The 20,248-nt window shown below is 46.7% G+C and overlaps 1 long non-coding RNA gene across 3 annotated transcripts; it reads right to left on the reverse strand.

Moving 5' to 3' along the window:
* Positions 1-248: 248 nt before the first annotated feature.
* Positions 249-19,495, reverse strand: LOC147180091 (uncharacterized). Of its 3 annotated transcripts, none has more exons than XR_015094257.1 (4): positions 19,295-19,495; positions 14,396-14,484; positions 10,136-10,236; positions 249-985 (listed from the first exon to the last, which is right to left on the reverse strand). It is a non-coding gene; the product is annotated as an uncharacterized LOC147180091 (long non-coding RNA). The 3 variants fall into 3 exon arrangements; XR_015094256.1 differs by lacking the exon at positions 249-985 and adding an exon at positions 6,650-6,918 and having other exon boundaries at positions 19,295-19,494; XR_015094255.1 differs by lacking the exon at positions 249-985 and having other exon boundaries at positions 9,936-10,236; positions 19,295-19,479.
* Between the last annotated feature and the right edge of the window lie 753 nt (positions 19,496-20,248).

The raw sequence follows: 20,248 nt of genomic DNA on the forward strand, positions 1-20,248 counted from the left end.
TTTCCCAAATTAGCGGATTTAACCGAAGCGGTGGGTAAAGCGAGCTTGCATGTTTTGTTTTGGTGTTTTTCCTGACGTGCACGTTTGCATGCAGCCAAAGAATCCCGCTTTGGCCCCAGAGGAGCTCGGCATCGTTGGAGCCGGCTGGAGCTGCCAGCGAAAACAACACGGCTTTTAAAGGCACGCCGTCAAAGAAGAAAACGCCTTCAGTCGCTCGTAGCGCCTTCAAATGTTGTGCTTCCCGTCTTTGTTGCCGCGCGCGCGTGCGTGCGTGCGTGTAAATCCTTCACTGCCGGAGCGTCGCCATGCTGCCAGGGAGCTGCTTGCTGGATATCAGGCGCACGGGGATCCTCACGAACGGGCGGGAGCACTTAATGCTCCTCTGCAGAGAGCAAGTGCACTTAAGACAATGACGACACACACGAGCGTGCGTGCGCGTGTGTTTCCGTGTGATAGCGACAAAGACGCAAAAATGCAACATTTGGAGAGCTGAAGTAAGACTTTGCCGCTCTCGTCTTGAGTCTTAAAACGTTTCAGGTTTATTTACAGGGCCTCACAATGGAACAGTTTGAACTACAAAGCTGTGCACGTGCACGTGCACGTGCACACACACAAACACACCTTGACTGGCCATCAATACTTTGCTGCTTCTTTGAAAACAGAAAAAAAATTGTTTTAACACAAAATACACGTTTGATCTTCATGAAAATGTTAAGATTTTTTTTTCCAAATATGACATCAAAGAGCAAAAAAACAATAACCAACCTTGGCTTCCAAAACGGCGTCGTCAGTTACATCCTAAATTAAACCCACACTCACTAATCTGCACTTGAATTGCGAATTAGACACAATCTAACTAAGTTATGAAGATGAATGTTTTTGGAATGTGGGAGGAAGCCGCAGAAAACGGCAAGCACGGAAAGTCCACAGCTGAGGTTAGTAGGCGACCTCGAACCTCACAAGTGTGCCGGAACAAGTCCAAGCCCTGAGCCGAGAAACAAACATGAAATAGACATTGACAATAATTCATCCACTATGTTGCTTAATGCTGTTAATGATACAGAAGTGTAAAAACATTCAAAAAGAATAATAATAAAAAGTCCACTGACTGTTTCAACATTGATATGACATTAGTAAAAAAGTATGATAGAATATGTTGTGCAACCTTTCACATATATATGTCATTTGTCCTTTAAAGTCGGTAAATGTCCATCAAAAATGAAAATAGCAAAAGCAATTCCTATTCATAAAAGTGGAGAAACACAACATTCACGAATTATACAGTCGAGGCCACAATTCTCCCAAATGCTAGAAACATTATTTTCATATAGACTGGACAATTTGATTGAAAAACAAAAGCTTTTAAGTGAAAATCAATGTAGGTTTGGAGAAAAACGGACCACCTCAATGTGGATCTCGTAGAAGAAATATCTACTAACATAGATAAGGAAAAAAATACTGTTGGGATTTTATAGATTTGACACCATAGATCGTTCTATATTAATGAATACATTAGAGAGATATGGCATATAAATGGATGGAAAATTATTTGGACAGTAGATATCAGAACTTACAGTTTAACAATAAACAACCAAAACACTTGAAGATCGCTCATGGAGTTCCCCAAGGGTCTGTGCTAGGCCCTAAACCGAAGATGAAGTAGGTAACGTAACGACCCGTCACCGCTCGCCTCTTTTCTATGTTTGGTCAGCAAACGGAGCCACGATGGGTCGTTACCTACTTCCTCGGCACAGGTGAGGTCATCTTCGGTTTAGGGCCTAGCACAGACCCTTGGGGAACTCCATGAGCGATCTTCAAGTGTTTTGGTTGTTTATTGTTAAACTGTAAGTACTGATATCTACTGTGGAAAAATAGCTTTTTAAAGTACTAATTGTACAAGAAAAATAACCAAATTCTGAACAAAATATGAACTTTTTATTGCTGAAAATTACTTAATGAGTCAAGTGTCCCTTTAATTTAAAACATTTTGGGAACTATTTTCATCTGGTAGCTAACAAATATTTCATAAAAACTCCATTGACGCGAAGCAAAATGATCAAAGCTGGTCTAAAAACTCATCATAAATGAATTTGAAAACAAAAAAAACCTCAAGGAAAACGACAACAAATGAAAAACTACGATAAACTTTCAGAACAGTGTGAGCAAGCAAACGTCTGCATTAAAACCCATGTCATTTTGCACGTGTCAATTTGTCCCTTTTGACCTTTGTCAAAGTATGCTGCAATTAACTGATCGGACTTGGCTTGAATGCGGGCAGAGAATGGCTGAGTCTGTGGCGTCCACGTTTGCGTGTTGCCGGCACTTCCTGGCAAGCGGAGACAGCCGTCCTTCTCACAGCACAGATTGGACTTGACAGCAGCGTGATTTCAAGTTTCAGCTCAATTGGAGTGAGCGTTCGCACCTGTGCCGTTCCGCAGAGAAACGCGAGAACCGGAGAGGGGGCTGCGGTATGAACCTGCAGTGTGTACAGCGAGGAGGGCGGAGCTCTAAGCGTTCCCTAGCCGCACCTTCACTTCCTGTCTCCGCCGCTCCGTTTCCTCCTATCATGCATCTGTCCTCAATAAATGAAGGGCCGCCTCAAAGCTTTGGAGGAGGGCAGACTTTCTTCTTCTACACCTCCGCGTGCAATCGTCACACAGCGAAGTGTGCGAGTGTGCGCGCGTGTTTGATGGCATTGTTTACAAGTACAACTTTGACACTGCCGCTGCCAACGCTGTCACAAATGAACATTCGCTCCCGGTCAGAATTAGCACTTCCTTGCTTCTCCAGACTGCCGTGTGACATCAACACGGGAGGCGGCCTCAGCGGGGCCATCAAGCGCCCCCCCCCGATCCTCCCGGTGTGCGCAGGAAACAGTAGGCAGCGCGTAGTGACGAGGGCGGCGAAGCAGCATGGGGTCAGCGGCGAGGTCGCCACACTTACTGCACAGCCGAGCTCATTTCCAGCTCCGTGGCGAAGGTTCCCCCCCAGGAGAAGAGCAGCCCGTGAAACGGCTCATTCACTCTCTGATCACAGCCCCGCGCGCACACGCGCACACACACCAACGCACTCAAACACACACACACATCCCAGGCTGTTTTCACCCCCCCCCCCCCCTTCCTCGGATGTCACGAAATATTTCCTCAGCTCTGACAGCTCACATTGTGTTCACCGGCACTTACCAGAGCAGCCAGATTTCTTCTTTTTTTTTTAAAAAGCACGTTTTTTTAACAGCACTTTTACAACCGCACACACACACAATACTTGACAATAATATGTTTCAATATATTACAATGATGATGTCTGTAGGTGTCACATGCTAGAAACTTTTTGGTCAAATGAATGAACGACGCAACATGAGGTACACTTGCACAATCGAATGTGATCCAATTCCACATAACTACAAACCTTGACTTAAGAGTGCCCCGACTCCAGAGATTTTCAAGTTCTAATTGCGCTACTTGAAGGCACACAGTCGTCACGGTTGTGTTGTTGCTTGTTGTTAGTCAGTTCACAAACATTACAAACTGCCAAAAACATCAAACAGAATCACATAAGCGCATTTAAATAAAAACATTTCATTCGACAAAGCCATCCATCCATCCATTTACTACCGCTTATCCAGGGTCGGGTCACAGGGCAGCAGCCCAGACTTCCCTATTCCCAGCCACTTCGACCAGCTCCTCCGACGGGATCCCAAGGCGTTCCCAAGCCAGCCGAGAGACAGACGTCTCTCCGGCGTGACCTGGGTCGTCAACGGGGCCGCCCGCCGCTGGGACACGCCCGGAACGCCTCTCCAGGGAGGCGTCCAGGAGGCATCCGAACCAAATGCCCGAGCCACCTCAATTGGCTCCTCTCCACGCGGAGGAGTAGCGGCTTCTCACCCTATCATCTCTAAGAGAGAGGCCGGACACCCTGCGGAGGAAACTCCTTTCGGCCGCTTGCATCCGGGATCTTGTTCTTCCGGTCACCCCGCAGCTCGCGACCGCAGGTGAGGGTCGCAACGTAGATGGGCCGGCGAATCAAGAGCTTCGCCTTTTGACGCAGCTCCATCTTCATCTCCGTCGACCGATACAGAGCCTGCAACACTGCGGACGCGACACCGATCTGGCTGTCGATCTGCCGCTCCATCGTGCCCCCGCTCGTCAACAAGACCCCAAGATACTCGAACTCCTCCACTTGGGGCAGGATCTCATCCCCGACCCGGAGAAGGCGCGCCACCTTTTTCCGACGGAGGCCATACAGGGACCGAACGGCCTGCTGCTATCTTGGCTGTAAAATGCCGACAGTCCGATAGTAAACGTGTCTGTGATGCACTTCCCCACAGCGGGCCCATGGATCAATACCATCACACGGCACAGCCCTTGAGTCGCACTCGGGTTTGGCGCAGAGGGAGGGCGGGCGGCCGGCGGGTCAACGGCGGCTCCTACTCGCACCCGTGTTAACAGTGTCAGCGCTCCCAAGTGATCGGCGCGCTCTCCTAACGAGCAGCCGATCAATAGCTCACTGCTCTTGATACGAACCAATCAAAGTGACACGTTGATCCCAAACGTCAACAAACTCAATAAGAGCATGTCCACATTAACACGGGCCATGTTTTTTTCTCAACATCTTTTCGCTCCGCATTTTGCATCTTCATGCGTTTTCACAAGAAAATGTGACTTGCATCCTGTCGGCTCGCGCTTTATTACTCTCCGCAGTCCACGTGAAAAGTAGCTGCACGTAGAAGGAGAAGGATTTTCAAAGTCGTTATCTTGAGTGGCACAAATGCAACAACAATCCTGACGTAATTGCAATTGTGCATGTTTTTAAGATATTTAATTGGATGCTAATGGCATTTTCAAAAAAACTGCCACTTTTCAAAAATGTACATTGAAATCGTTTTGCCACTGTTGTGGTTTAAAGTGGAAGTCAACCTTTTAAACATTTCTTGAATGTACAGATTGAAAGATTGGAAGTGCTTGCGCTGCTTCGCTACTTTTTTTTGGGGATCTGCTCCTACAACGAATTCTGCCGCTGGAGTCACCTGTAACCTGCAAATGAACTCGGTTTGCCCTTTTGAGATATTTTTATCTGCTCCTCGGGGTTTCTCGGGCTCTTATCTGTTTGTCAGTTGCCTTCATCTCCACTCTTGTCACTTTTTGCGTGTTTCTATCATCCCAACCAAATGTTATTTGTGATTAAACAAGGGCAGCAGCTGCCTCATGTGGCGCACCACCCCCACGCCCCCCCCCCCCCCCCCTCATTCTTCTACTGCTGCATCACGAGTTCTCTGATGGGACAGGAAAAGTATCAAAGCGGATGCAAGGCTGTGCAGGCCCACGATGGCGGCGGCGGCGGCGGCGGCGGCGGCGGCGGCGGCGGCGGCGACACTGGAGCCTCAGTCTTCGGTGTCTGTCGCCGCCTCGCTCCGTCCCTCCATCTGCGTCCCCTTCAAAGGAATGTTTATTCCACACGAGCGCTTGTTCAGGACGTGCACTCTCATGAGCCACTCAATAAGTTGTTGTTTTTTTCTAAATGAAAATGAACTGTTGCAAATTTGTATGCATATGAAGTATAGATTTGAAGAGGTCATGACCCCTAGACAAGTGTGAAAATAAATGCAGGAGTTAACGTAACGAGATCATCGTGCTGTTAACAAACAATTTGTATTAAGCCAATTTTCCCAAGCATTATATTATGAGAGCAGTTATTAAAAAGTGACTGATGAGCAAGTATTTTAAAGCGCTTGTGTCTGGAATCTCCAGAACTTTTTGATGCTGGAACCTCCAAAGAAGTACAGTCAATGGCCTCTGCAAAATAAGAGGAGTTTCTCTAATAATTTCCTGCCATGGTATGAAAGGAAGAAGCGTGCCTTTCAGTCAAATCATTCTCAACGCGCGAGAACGCGATATCACATGCTGCAAAGAACGACAACTGTGATGCTCGAGTATTAAAACGTGAGGTGAGATCCCCTGACCTCAACTCTATTGAGAACCTGGGAGGCATCTGAAAATGGAAGCTCTGTGATGGTGGCGATAACATTTTGTCTTTGAATGATTTTTAGGTAATGCAAGAAATACCGCACCTTTGTGAATTCTTCGCAAGCTATTTGTATTTTTTAAAGAACTGTTCATTATCATTTGGAATACAAGATTTCGAGTTTGACTATTGAGGAAATTGAACAAAAACATCCATCCATTTTTTTTCATTTTATTCCTGACTCATAAGATGCAAGCATAAGAACGCAACACCGATTAGGACTCATCCATATATTTTCTAAAGCATTTGTCTAATATTGAGCCAGGGTTTGTGTATATCCTGGACGGGTTGCTAGCCAATCACAGGGCACGTACAGTAAACAAAAAAAACATCATCTCGCCCTTTTTGGGCAGAATCCTCTCATGTCCAAAGTTGTTTCACAAATTGATCCTATTGGTCAGTGCCGATGTGGAGCTGTTATTTTTACAATCAACTGATGCCTGCTCTTTTCGATAATGCACGATTAATGGCTCAATAAACATGTTGTGGGGTTTTTTCCCCCGAAAAAGTGACCGTTTTGGAGATGTGAGGGTTCTGCCCGACGGCAGCAATATGCCTCATAGTTTGGACGATACAACAAACAGAAGCAATCGTCTGGTGTGCTGACTTTATTGAAAACGGGTTCATGTACATTCTCAGAAGGCTCGCATATTTTATTCAAGGTTCAAACAAGGCATGCAGAACAGGCAGATCAGAAAGATGTTTTGATTCCGTTCACAAGTCCATTTTTTTATTGTGCTGGTTGCAGAGCCAAGAGGTGAGGAGAGTTTTGCGCTGTGACAACACGTGAGCACAAGTGGGCAAAAAAGGACAAAGTGGATCTGGATTGCGAAACCAAGGATTGCTGGCAAGAATGTCTTTGGGTGGTGCGGATTACGGAGGAATCTGTAATGTCTGCTGAAGGAAGAGAGAAAGCAAAACTTGCCGCTAATATTCCCTAATGATATCGTTTAGACCGACACTGGAGACGGGTAATTAATTTCTCCCGCGCTGCTCACCCCCCACACTTCATTAAATAAACCAAATATAAATACAAGGTTTTTTCTTCCCCTGCGTTTTATCCACTTTTGGTACCCGAAGCCGAAGCCAGCATTCCATTTCTTCATAATCTGTTTATCCGTTAGTGTCGCATTACATTTGCAAAGAAGCTGTGGGGATGGAGCGGCGAGAAGGGGGCGGCGGCATGTCAGCATATGCTGCCATCTTGTACGGAGGGCCTCCAGTGTGATTAGCCGTCTCGTATTTGCCGCGCGCTTGTCAAATCCTTTGATCTGAACCATCTCCGTAATCGCTTCTAAAAGTCGTGCTGAGAGCTTCGCTTTCACACGGCGTGGATCAGCGCCGGTCCGTCGGTTCCGTCGGCACACTTTTGTATCTTCCCATTCGGTGACTTGCCAGTGAGAGACCGTCACACCTGTACGGTGCTACCTTGACTTATGAGCACCCAAGCTTTTTGGAGTTATTACGAGATGCCATTTTTGTTGCGGTTCGGGGTTGGGCGCAAACGTTTGACTTGCGCTTTTTTTCTCGCCACGACGTCTGATTTGGCCTTGAGCGAGCTGCGTGCAGTTTGGCAAACTGTTCTTCAGAAAAGAGCTCAAGTGTTCTTACGTCAAGCGATTTGCAACGAAACTGAAATTGAACCCAAGCGCGTGACTTACAAAAGTATGCTTGCTTAAATGCTAACAAATAATGCAACGAGATCGGAACAAGGTTCATTATCTCATTGATTGTAAATCTTTAAACAACTGATACTTGAACGCAAAAACTCCCAGGCTCGTTCCTTGCGCGCCGCCAAAAACACATCGTATGACTGCCGCGATATCGCAACTGCCTTCTTCACATCGAGCCGCGTTCCCATGACAAATTTCTCACCAAAATAAAAGCGACGCTGTACTATTTGGCTAAAGTACAATTTCGACTTGCCGGAGTTTGCATTGAAGAGCGTTTGGCTCGTCGTGTCCCGTCTCGCGAGATCTCGCCGTTCTGTAGGAGGCGCTCATGTTGTTTACGGAAAAGACGGGCGCACGCGGTTGTTAAGATGACTTTAAAAACATCTCCCGCCCCTCATCGGGCGGGTTGGAGCATTCGGTGTTGTGTGTGCGTGCGCGCTTCGAACTGGCGTTATGGTGCGGACGGATTGGACGGATTTCAGCGACGACGTGCGCCGTACGTCGCCGCTTGCTCGTTGACCGGGAAAACGGACGTTTCTCATGCAACGATACGGAATGTGCACGGAATGTGCACGGAATGTGCACGGAACGTGCACGGAACGGCGGCCTGGGCTCGATAGCTAAATCTCTTTGTCCTTCAAAAGGACTTGGAGGCCGCGCCGACGCCAAAGCGAGCGGCCCCGTACTTCCTACTTCCTACTTCCTTTCCTGTGACCGGGCGGGGGTCACGTGACGACAGGAAATGCTCAACAAGTGTTTCCGTTACACTTTTGCGAAATTCTTCTATTTCGACGCGTCTCAAAAAGCACCTCGTGAGGGTGTAAAAACATTTTGGCGATATTTGAGAGTTTGTTCCATTCGCAGTTGCCTTTTGCGCAAAAGTGAGGGTAATTGAAATATACCTTAAGATATTGACTCCCGGCGGCCATGGCGCGCACACACCACAAGTTTTAATGTCTGTTGAATAAAAGCAAAAACATTTTGTTGAATTCTTTACATCCTATTTAATTATGTAATTCTGGTATGTTTTTATATTGCACAATACGAAAAAGCAGGATTTTCTTTGAAAATGTGTCGTTTCTTAGTCGCTCAAACAGATGAATGGCATTTGCATTTCCCTTCATTTAATGGGGAAGGTTGATTTGAGATATGAGTGATTTGAGTTACAAGAGTAATCACAGAATGAACCAAACTCATCAGTCAAGGTACAAACTCATCAATGTTTATTTTTACTGATCCAAGTGTAATTGATGCAAAACAAAATTAGGTGGAAAAAAAAATGCCATGAAGTTATTAAATATGTCTTTTGAAATGTAAAATATTGATTCGTCCAATCCTTTATTTCTGGAATGTTTACATTTCCAGAAAAGTCCACCAAATATTTGAAAACATTAAACTTATAATATGGCAGTGAAATTTGTATTTCTGTTCCTAAAGCTGTCACGTAAAAGTAATGAGGGAAATGTTTTGTTTTTTTGTATCAAGTATTTGTTGTATTTAATTTTTATTTTTAAGCTGTCATATATACAATTTAAAATACAATACAATTTAAATAACGGATTAATCGCCCAAATAAACTGTGTTAATGTCATTATCTCTGTCTTATGTTGCTATGTGTTAAGGGGCACAAAAAAAAAAAAAAAAGCTTGATTTTTTTCCCGATTTAAAATAGGTCATATCATCACGACGGTCAGTTAATCATTCGGACCCGAGTGACAGTGAGTGTCAACTATGAAGATTGAGCGTTTGTGTTTGTGACTTTTGAGTTCAAATGGAAGCTTTCACAAGATGGTGGTTGATCCTTGTCAAGGGTGCGACCTTTCCTACCAAGCCCCTGCGGTATCGCGACGTCCTGTTGTCATATAAAGATGATTGAGTTGATTCATTGTCACTTAAATGGACGTACAGTTGACGAGGAACAAGTCTGGCTTCAATTGAATAGAAATGTCCTTTTGTTTCGTGCAGCGTGTGTGCGTGTGTGTGTGTGTGCGTGTAGTGCGTGTGTGTGTGTAGTGTGTGTATGTGCATTGGGTTAACAAAAACACTCTTTTTTTTGCCTGTGAGAGTACGTGTGACTTCATCTCTCTCTCTCTCTCTCTCTCTCTCTCTCTCTCTCTCTCTCTCTCTCTCTCTCTCTCTCTCTCTCTCTCTCTCTCTCTCTCACTCCATTCCGGATGGAGGAGGTGACAGGGTGTAAAAGGAGAACCCCCCCCCCCCCCCACCACCACCACCTTTCCTCCTCCTATCTTTGCGCTCCAACAATAGCATTTGCATATTTTTATACTCTCTGTCAAAGAAAACAGCCCGAAGCGTGAATACTCCAGCAGTCGGCGTGCGGATGGAAGCGGATGCCGGGGAGACGGCGCGTCCGCTTTCACTCGGGGTTGGGGGGACGGCGTGCACTCACGCGCACGCACGCACACGCATGGTGAGGCCCTTACCTCCAGAAGTCGCTCAATGTTGGCGAGGAGAAGGATGAGCAAAGTTGAGCGTGCGTGTGCGTGTGTTTATGCGCAGCAGGGCGGGTGCTGGGACGGCTCTCCTGGAGGACGAAGAGACAAAGACATATTAGAGTCACGTGGGCAGATGGCAACAGGAAGTCCACGCGGCCACAGGCGGCATTTCATTTTTCGTGCTATTGAACAATGCACACCAAAACCCAAACGGACTTTCGGTCATTGATAGCACGCCGCCGTCCGTCCGTCCGTCTTGTCCAGCACATATCCGCACGAAGGTCACATGTGAGCTGCAGCCAATCCGAGCTGACTTTGGGCGAGCGCACAGAATACGAACGACTTGCAACTTGCATTCGAGTCAAATCTCAAAAACGTTGTGTGAAGATGAAAAGCGAATGACTTCACTTTCTTTTGAGCATAAATGTGAAGTTTCCTTTCCTTTTATGGCCTAAATTAAGCCGTAAGCCGTGTTGTCATGAATTATTGTTTTGTAACATAACGTTAGCTTGCTCTCAATTTGCCACTTCCGCATTGTCCAACGTCATTGCGTGGCGGCGCTAAACTGTTCGTGGCTTGTTGATTTGAATATTGTTGCCGTGAGGGATGACGACTTTCATCTTTTCGTAAAGGTTGGACAGTCGTGCTTATGCTGAAGGTGAGCTTCAGTGCTTCCAGCTCATCCAAGTCATCTTGTCTGGACAGATGAGCAAAGGAACGTTCCGAAGCGAATCCAGTTTCAAACACTCAAGCTCAGAACTGCAAGGCAAAGATACGTTACAGACACCAAAGCCTCCAAAAACGTCCTCCGTAAACCAATCTGACGTCAGCCAAATTTGATGGAAAGCTCCGGTCCGGTCCATTGGCGCGTCACGCCGGAAACACACCGTGACGCGCCGACACCGGCTATCAAGTCGCTTCTGTGCATGCGTGACAAGTAACACCCGTCCACGCCTTCAACTTACTATTCCTCATTGTTCGAAAAAGGCAACCGGGAAGCTCTTGCAGGGACGGGATATACTATAAAAACGCAAACAATGACTCTTTACGGAATAATATAAACGTCAATCCGACCTGACACGTCCAATTGCGTCTCCGTGTCTTGCCATAGTTTGGCTTTCATCACCGGATCAACATGAAATGAACGGTTTATCTGTTTATCTGCATTCCGTACTTCTGGTTGTTGCCCCTGCTCTCATTCGCGAGCTCACATGAATCAGACGGCTCGTACTGACGACCGGACACTTCCTGACTTCCGACGTTGGCGTATCGAGGCCTGCTTTGTTATCGTGTTTTTGTTTTTTTTTGCTGGCGGCCTCGGGGTGTTTATTGCCTCGTCGGCCGACCTGGCAATTCGATCCGTATCACGATTCATAGGCCACAATTCGATTCCATACCAATTAATCCCGATACGAATCTATAAGTCGATTATTGCAAAAACAACCCAATTGACTCAAATTTATAAAATACAAATCAGTAAACTTGTACACTGTAAGGTTTGTATGAAAATGTATTTGTTTATCTGAAACTTCAGGCTTCTAAGTGAGCCGCTGCTTTTAACAAACAGCTTGCAATCGGTTTCATGTTTGAACAAAATTGAAATGAAATATTAAGACTTAATGTTCCATTAATAACATCAAAAGTGGATGTTTAAACATTGATTCGGCAACACATACAAGAATTGTGCGCTGTAATATCGCGATATTTTGCCGAATCCCATTTTTTTAACACCTGTATACTCCAAACTCTCTCAAACGACCTGAGACGAATTCCTCGTACCTTCGGACATACTTGGCCAACGACGATGATTGTGATTGTGACTTTGACTCGCGGCGTTATGAATGGAACAGATATTGACGCAGCGAACTTGAACGTGATTGGCAAACAAATCAACAGCTGGATACAAACGTTAACAGGCACGTTTGAGCGACAGATGATCGCCGGCGTGACTAAGTGCGGGATCCGCACTCTCCCACGCATCCGTCCGTCCTTAAATGCGTACGAGATTGGAACATGAGCTGATGACTCGCACAACAGCGCTGCGTTACGTAAGGCGGGCGGAAGGTGCGCCGCGCCGCGCCTCATGCATTTGGGGGGGAAGATTGGCATCATCTTAATCCAGTAGGTCCTCGGCACACAGTCGCCGTGCAGGCCCGTCAATGGCGCCCGTCACCGAGCACAAGCGCCGACAATCGGCTTCATTTCGCTCTCACAAAAGAGGCACATTTGATTCTGACGCAGCAACAGCAGGAAAAATGAAGGCATCAGCGGGATGAAGCGTCTTCGCTGCCGTTCTGCGGAGCAACGTCACCCGGAACGTGAACACAAATGTTGACCCAAAATGGCGGACGCACCGCCCGCCGGGCCGCCTGCGACGTTCACCTTTCAGGCGGCGTGACACGTTTGCTTGGAAATGTGCAAACTATTTATATCAAGACTGAGAATGGAAAAAAGCGCCAAATTGTCAGCACAGATGTAACGTGACCCGGGTTTGCAGACACCTCGCGCCAAAACACTTGCAACATGTTCACACACAGTCATCGTGGCTCCTTGGCATCATGAAGAAAATAAGACAAACACACAGACGGGTTTTTGACGTGACGCTCCACATCTTCGACGCGCGCCAACAACAAAGTTCGATTGTCCCTGACACAATTCTTGCTTCTCCAAACTGTCCATCCACTGACTGCCGCTTACTCCGTCTTTATCCGGGCCCGTTGGTGAGTCATGTGCGGTCGGCGGGTGTTTGCCCCGAGGATCTGCGGCCGTGTGTGTGACCCCCCCTCCGCCCCCCCTTCCCCTGCCCCCGCCTCAAAGGCGCTTTTGTGCCGCTGCTGGCTGCAACGCTTACAGGCTTGGACTGAAAGACGGCGAGGGCAGGGGACGAGGAAACGGGGAAACGGGCCAGCTGCGCCGTCAGCTGCCGAGCCGGTTGAGCTTGTGTCGTTTTCCGAAGTAGCTTAAGTTAGCAAGTTCTGCTGTCGCTGGCGTCGCCTCGCGAGGGTCGCGGGTGTGCTCGAGCCAAACGCGCAAAACTGCATTTCCCAATTGGACAACCATGCTGGCGCTTTGGGCCAATTGAAGAGCGTACCGAGCCCACGCCTTCAGAACTCCTCTTAAAGGGGACCATCCAGATGTTCTGCTTGCATCACAAACATCTGCAACATTCTGGGAGGTGGACATTTTCCATGTGAATCGATGGAGTTTTGTTTGGAAGATATGGGAATAAAACTGAAAGGTAGAAAAATGAAGATCGGCTATTGGCCTCGAGCAGGAACTTAAATACGACCAAAAGTTTAAATCATTCAAAGTTCCCCATCTTCCGTCGGCTTCCAATGGAAATTTGCCAGGAATTTTCTGGAACATTTGCATAACCAACGTTAGCCTTTTGTCATGACACTTTGTGGCTACACAAGTTATTCATGAGATGTATTTGGCCGTCAAATCTGAAGGTCCCACATTTTCCCCACCCTATAGAAATGATTGGGAAACCGACGATATGTACTGTCGTTGTGAAACGTAAAAACGGCACGATGGAAATAAGATAAGGAGGCCATATTGGGCGGAAGATGGCGAAGGCTGCAGATTGGGGAACAGCTGGTGATGTCGAATGTAAAGGAAGTCTTACTTTCCTGATTCAGCAAACTTTGTTTTCGAAATTCACGACAACCTGAAATGGTACGCAGTAAAGCACACTTCCCTTCTGTGGCCAAATCATCTTACGACGGCATCGTTTGGGTTTGGGCTTAGTCACAAAGTTATTGTTTGTCACAATATACAGTCTTTTCATAACGTTCTCTTTTACTATGCTTTATTGTGTTTTTATATGTTATGACCACGTTTTGTTTTGTTTAAACGTAACAAAAAATTGGCTTTTCTGCTATGGATGAATGGAATGTTCATTCATTGCAATCTGGTTATTGATTTGATATACGACATTACAATATCAAGTTAGAAGCTTGGCCATGGACAGGACTGGACTGGCACAAATAATCGGCCTTGGCATTTTGACTCGGCTCGACCACGGATGTTTATTGGTTCACTTTGATCTCTATATTGTAAATGGATTGAATGGGCTGCTCCTTCTAAATTGTGGGCCGGTCTCTCCGGGTCAAATGGAGTCAAATAAAACTCATATAGCACCACATCAGCCCCAAAGGACACCGGCCCGCTGGGCATCCGCCCTGTACGCCAGATGTCCAGTCCAGCCCCGGCCATGGAACCAATGGAGCTCGGAAGTAAACGTACCGACGTGTCGCCAAGTCAGCAAGCGCCAAATCCTGGATTTGCACCTTCATCTTGACACACAGCAAATCTTGAGCTTCGTCCGTGTGCCGCTGCAAGTCGCCACAAATGAGTTTAGCACAATTTGATCATTTACAAAAATGAAATCATCATGAAATCAATCTTCGTAGAAAGCAAACTCAGGAAAGCCGCTTTGTAAAAAGTCAATGTTGGCGCCTCACAACCAACAAGTGCTTCTTTGTTCCATTTGTCTTGGAACTTTATTTGAGTCCATATTTTTCTGACACGTTTATACTTTTTTCTTTACTTTTCACTCCTTGGTTTGCTCTTTTTCCAACGTCCATGGATGACAACACAAAGCGCGAACCACGTAAATAGAGAGCGGACATCTTGTTTGACTGAAACGTCGGCGTTGTCTACAGCCTGGTGGAAAGAATCGGCGCAGCAGGAAAGTGAGCAACAGAAGCAAACGTTCTCTCTTGTGCCCGTCTCTGAAAAGCATCCGCTTTTGGCATTCACAAATATTATAAATATAAAATAGTATCAAAGTGCAGCCGACACAATTAAGCGAGCACTTGAGTTGAAGAAACAAGAAGAGGTTTTTTTTGCAAAGTTGTCAAAACAGGTAAGCCTATATTATGTCTGCTCTTATTTCAGTGTCCTATTTTTTCTTTCTTTTCTTTTAACCCTCACCGTCTTTTAGGAATGAAAACAAAAGGTAAGTCATTTCCCCCCCCACAAGTATCAAGTACATTCAACTTAAGTCAAACGTGCGTCTTCCGCCACCTCTCCTTTCAATCTCGCGCTCCGTGAACAGGCAGGCTGCAAACACCGGCACGCGGCCCCGGGTTCCACTCGCAGTCATCGAGCAGAAGATGTATGGAAAGCCGTTTGCCGGCAAATGGGCCCGACTGCGCCCGGCGTGCGAGACGCGCCGTAAGCGGCCGGCGTGCATAATGCTAGCATGAATCAAGGCTCCGCTCGGCAGCGCCAACGCGACCACACAAGCTCGCGTGCCGTCGATCATCGGAGCGAGCCTTGCAAACATTCCGGCCGGCCCAAAACGCATCAACGCATCGCGGTTCGGCACCTTGCTCGCAAATGCGCGCGCGGGGATCGCTAAGCGCTAGCAGCAGTGAGTAAGCTAGCAAGCCGGCGCAATATTTAAAAGTGGGTTGAACGAGACAGATTCGCTCCCATCGCGGATACCAACAACACAAAAGGAAAAATGACGGACATGTTGCTACGTTTGCATTTCCTTTACGGAAATGGGCGGCATATTGAATTTATGATTATTTACTGAGATGTAAAAGCTTGCCTGTAAACGCTTCCAGGTGTATTTAGTGTTGTTGACCAAACGGCGCAAGTAATTACTGACTAAACAATAGATGTACTGTAGCAGTTTTATGCTAGGTTTTATCGCTTGGTATATTTTGCTGTTTTGTGGGGGGGGGGGGGGGGGGTCTTGTGACCCAGGCAGGCCGGCAGTCGCAGACAACAACTTATTCGTACGTCTCCACATCCGCACTCATTTCTATTGCGTTAGTGTTGCTGTTGTTGTTTTTTTTCTCCATCTGAGCTCCCGCTTCCATCCAATTATGTTGTTTGTCTTCTCTCGGGCCTCAACACGTCTATCGGGGATCCTTTCTGCTTGCACACAAGCTACACCAAGTTAGATAGAACTCGATCCATTAAGTTGGTGAAATGAGCGCGCACAAAAAAAAACACCAACAACAACAAAGTGTGTGAGAGGTTGAGCCTGGGTGCAAACTCCTCTGTTATCCAATTTTACTGGGATTTGGAGTGATTTACGCTTGGCTCCCCAAGGGAAATAAATACTTTGATTAATGTAATCCTGCTCGGGGAGGCGCCACAAACGGTCGGACGACATCCTCGGGGGACTGCAGGCGCTGTTTAACAAACAAAAACAAAAAAGCTGCCACTATCGCCAAGCGTATTGACACAAACAAGCAGTATGCATTTCCTGTGGGGTGACTTTATTAAATATGTTGCTTGATAAGCAAATATCATTCTTGATTAGCATGTGTAAGACAAGTCAAATGAATAAAAAAAAAAATCAACATTGTGTCCATTTGCGCTGATTTGCATTCACAGCTATAAATTGTCTCGTATGAGTGTGTGGGGGGGGGGGGGGGCAGTTCTCAGTCACACCAACCTACCATCCTAAACTTACACGAAAGCTTTTCTTATCATTGCCCATCGCTCTCCTGTGTGTGTGCGTGTGTGCGCGCGCGCGCGTGTGTGTGTGCCTCAAGTTAAGCCCCTTAAACGATTTGAATTAATTTGACTGTCCTCACAATTAAAGGTCACAATTTTTATATGATATCGGCTATTTTTAATTCCTAATGATAACGACGCCGCTGCAACTGTTGGGGCCAAATGATCACATGGATATTGACGTCATCTTTTAAATAAATAACTGACATAATAAACATGTCAGCCTATCACTAACAAGCAGCAGCCGTGATGGAATGCGAGGCGTGCGTTGCACTCTTTCCTTGCGTTTATTAATAGAATATCAATAACGGTTGAGCTCGAAGGAGGGAAATCAAAATTGGTGTCTGAAACTGAAGACATGTTAAACGCTTGCTCTGATTTTGTGCTTAGGCCATTTAATTAACGGTATAGTGGCCATATTATGGTTTAAGTGCTCCAAGTTGAATTCAGCTCTAAATCAACGTTTGGCCTGACGTGAGACACACTCAGTGTATGTCGTTCCACATTAGACCGGGGGAAGGGGGGGGGGGTGAAAATAAATTATGCAGCCCATAGGCAACTTAAGTGGGCCATAATTAAAATAGCGGAATTGCATCCATTCAATCTGAATATTGGGTGCAGGGGATGCGTTTGCTCACCTTTTGAGGTGGGAATAAATCTCTCTATCGCACACGAATGGCAAAAATGACAACAAGGAGACGTTTTATGCAAGGCGAGCAGAGCAGTTTCATATTGTGACTAAATTGAGTTTTGCCCGTTGATGTTTTTTTACGTCTTCAACTATGCTTTATATTTCAATACGATTCGTGGAATCGAAATTGCTCTGAAATGTCGCTCCGCGTGTCCTCCTCCCTGCAGGCTGGAACCTCGTGCGCTAGTTAATCAATTTAAAAATAATAAAAATAATAATAATAATAATAAAGTGTTTACAGGAGGACTTGGCTGCATGGTTGCAAAGGCCGAAGTGCTGCAAAAGCCTGCAAAGTAGCCGCTGGTGCGTGCAGGCAAATTGCAAGGCCCTCATTTCCGGGATGATTCATTTAGTCCTGCCCGGGTCGCGCTTGCCACTCATTCTCAAAGTCAACGCTTACACATGCTTGTACAAAAGAGCTGTTGGCTGCAGAGGCCTGCCAGGATCTCCATTGCTGAACATTTGCATTTCAACTGTCATTTCGCTTTATGCAGGCCAACGTACACATGCGCGCGCGCACGCACACGCGTCACGTGGGGCGATGTCAGACATAGAAAATCATGTCACCTCTCACTGAACTTTTTGCGCTACAAAATGTATTCGAGCGCACGACCTTTTTCTTTCTTTCTTTCTTTCTTTTTTATTCAGCACCAATCGTGAAGCAGAAGAATTCAACGTCACGATTTGTATGTTTCAGTCACAAAAATAATGTTATTCAAATACGTTTAAAACTCGCAAGCAAATGACTAAGAGAGGCTGTCACTATATTCCCTTGGCCGTCTAAATTGTTAAAGTCAACAAGAAAGGCTATAGGCTGATGTTAAATCATTGATAGCGTTTGCACGGTGACGTAGCACGAGTCAGCGCGACACCTGGCGGCAAATATTAATTATTTATTTTTGAAATCTTTCTATTTTCCATAGCCGATGGGGCCTACATTTTTTTTGTATCCGCAAATAAACGACCCCCGGCGTGGTGCAGCTCATTGTCGGAACATTGCCTGTGTAAATAATGACACTTTGAAACTGTACTTTGCCTTCAACAATTACAAAATAGCGGTCCTAAAGTGAGAATTCTTTTCATCGTCTGACTGAATAAGTTCAAACAGCAAGCACGGTTTTCTAGGTTGTGCGGCCTATTTTCAAAAAAAGTCCTTCAACGGTTAACGGCATAATAATGCATTTTATTTGGCATTTCTTTTGACCTCTTCTCAACCTTCACCTCCGCCTTTCTGAGACGCGCCGCCACTGCCCAGTTCAAGACGCGTCAGGACACCGACACATTTTTCTTCTCGACTCCAGTGCACAAACATACAGCTTAATGCGACCACTGTTCCCCCTTTTTATTGGGCTCACCATGACGACCGAGCGCGGGGCTCAGAAATGCGCGCCTGCATCAATGGAGCGGGAGGAAGAGGAGTTCGTTAACCCGTGAGAAAGAAGAGCCAAGACTTGTGCTCGCAATCGGGCTCGAAGTGTCCACGCGGGCATCGAACATCTTTGGCTCCCTTTTGCACATCGCGTGAGCAGCATTAAGAACAAAAGTCATCCCATAAAAAAAGAAGACAATATGTCAACAAAAACTTCATCCGTGAGTGTGAAACAGAAACGCTGCACTTGCCTGCCTGTGCGGAAGCTTCCTCCCGCGTCCGAGGATGTGCCCCCCCCTCCCCCCTCCATGCTTAAAATGTGATTGATGGCCCCCTTCCTCCGCTCCGGGTTCGACACAAAACTGCGCCGCTTATCCATCTGCCTGCTCGTTGTATAAAAGCAGGAAAGCTTGATATTGACTGGGACGCACTCGGAAGGAAGAAGCTCCTCTTTTGGAAACACGCGAGCAAAACGAGTGCTTCGGGTTCGGGTTGTTGCCGAATCGGCTCAAATCTGCTTTCAAGCAGCAAATGGAGGAAAGAAGGAGCTCTCAATGTTCCCGGCGCGCAAAAAAAAAAGCCACATGCAGCGAGCTGTGCTTACCTGGTGTCCAGGGAAGGTTGCGGACTTGTGCAAATGCTTATCTCCTTTCTCCTTCCTCCTTCCTCCTTTCTCCTTCCTCCTGCGAGTGCACGTCGCTCCCGAAGATTTTCTTTCCTCTGCCTCAACTGAGCAGCAGCTCTCCTCTGCTCCCGCTATTATTTTCGCTAAAATATATGAAAATTTATGCAAATGAAAATCAGCACTAACTGTTCGTCTCTTGTTATACTTGGGGATGATTTTTTTCCCCCCACTCCCCTGCCTTTCTTTTTTTATGCATAATAAAATCGAGTCCCCCAGCAGGGAGCTTGTGTGTGTGTGTGGGGGGGGGGGGGGGCTTTTATTCTAAACAAATACATAAACATGCATCATAGCATCAGACTGTGGCCCTCTGACTGCTGTGTTTTTAGTCGTGCTTTGCATGTGGGGGCCCGCCAGTGCATGGTGGGGGCATGTGGGGGCCCGCCGGTGCACGCTGGGCTGCCCTCGACGCACTTTAAAGGCGCCGTGTGGACAAAACATCAGTCATTTTGCACATCACAAATCCTCACTGTATATTAATAATTAGCGCGGGCCCCATGGCTCTGCCCCCGAGCCAGCCTATTCAATATAAACAAATGCACGAGGCGCCCTTGGTTTTTGAGCCCGGTCCAAATGAAATCTACTGGGATGAGAGTGGGGGGGGGGGGGGGGGTCACTGGCATGGAGTACACAGGCCCTTGCAGTCTTACATTTGCCCCGTAAATCCCTTCAGCGTCCCTCGTTGCGTCATCTTTGATTCGGGGAGCTTTGGAGACAATGTTCGGGGTTAATGCGTGACATGTTCCGCAAATCCGGGCGGGCGGGGTGCTGGACTTTCACCTGGCAGGTGGGCAAAATGGGCACAGTGGGATGCAGACACCCATCCCGAGGATGGTGTTATTTGAGCGAATCAGGGCTGTCATTCGGTTGCCTTGA

Source organism: Leptonotus elevatus, chromosome 2 (assembly GCF_054856555.1).
Source record: "Leptonotus elevatus isolate MCC_2025b chromosome 2, RoL_Lele_1.0, whole genome shotgun sequence".
Classification (NCBI taxonomy): Eukaryota; Metazoa; Chordata; class Actinopteri; order Syngnathiformes; family Syngnathidae; genus Leptonotus; species Leptonotus elevatus.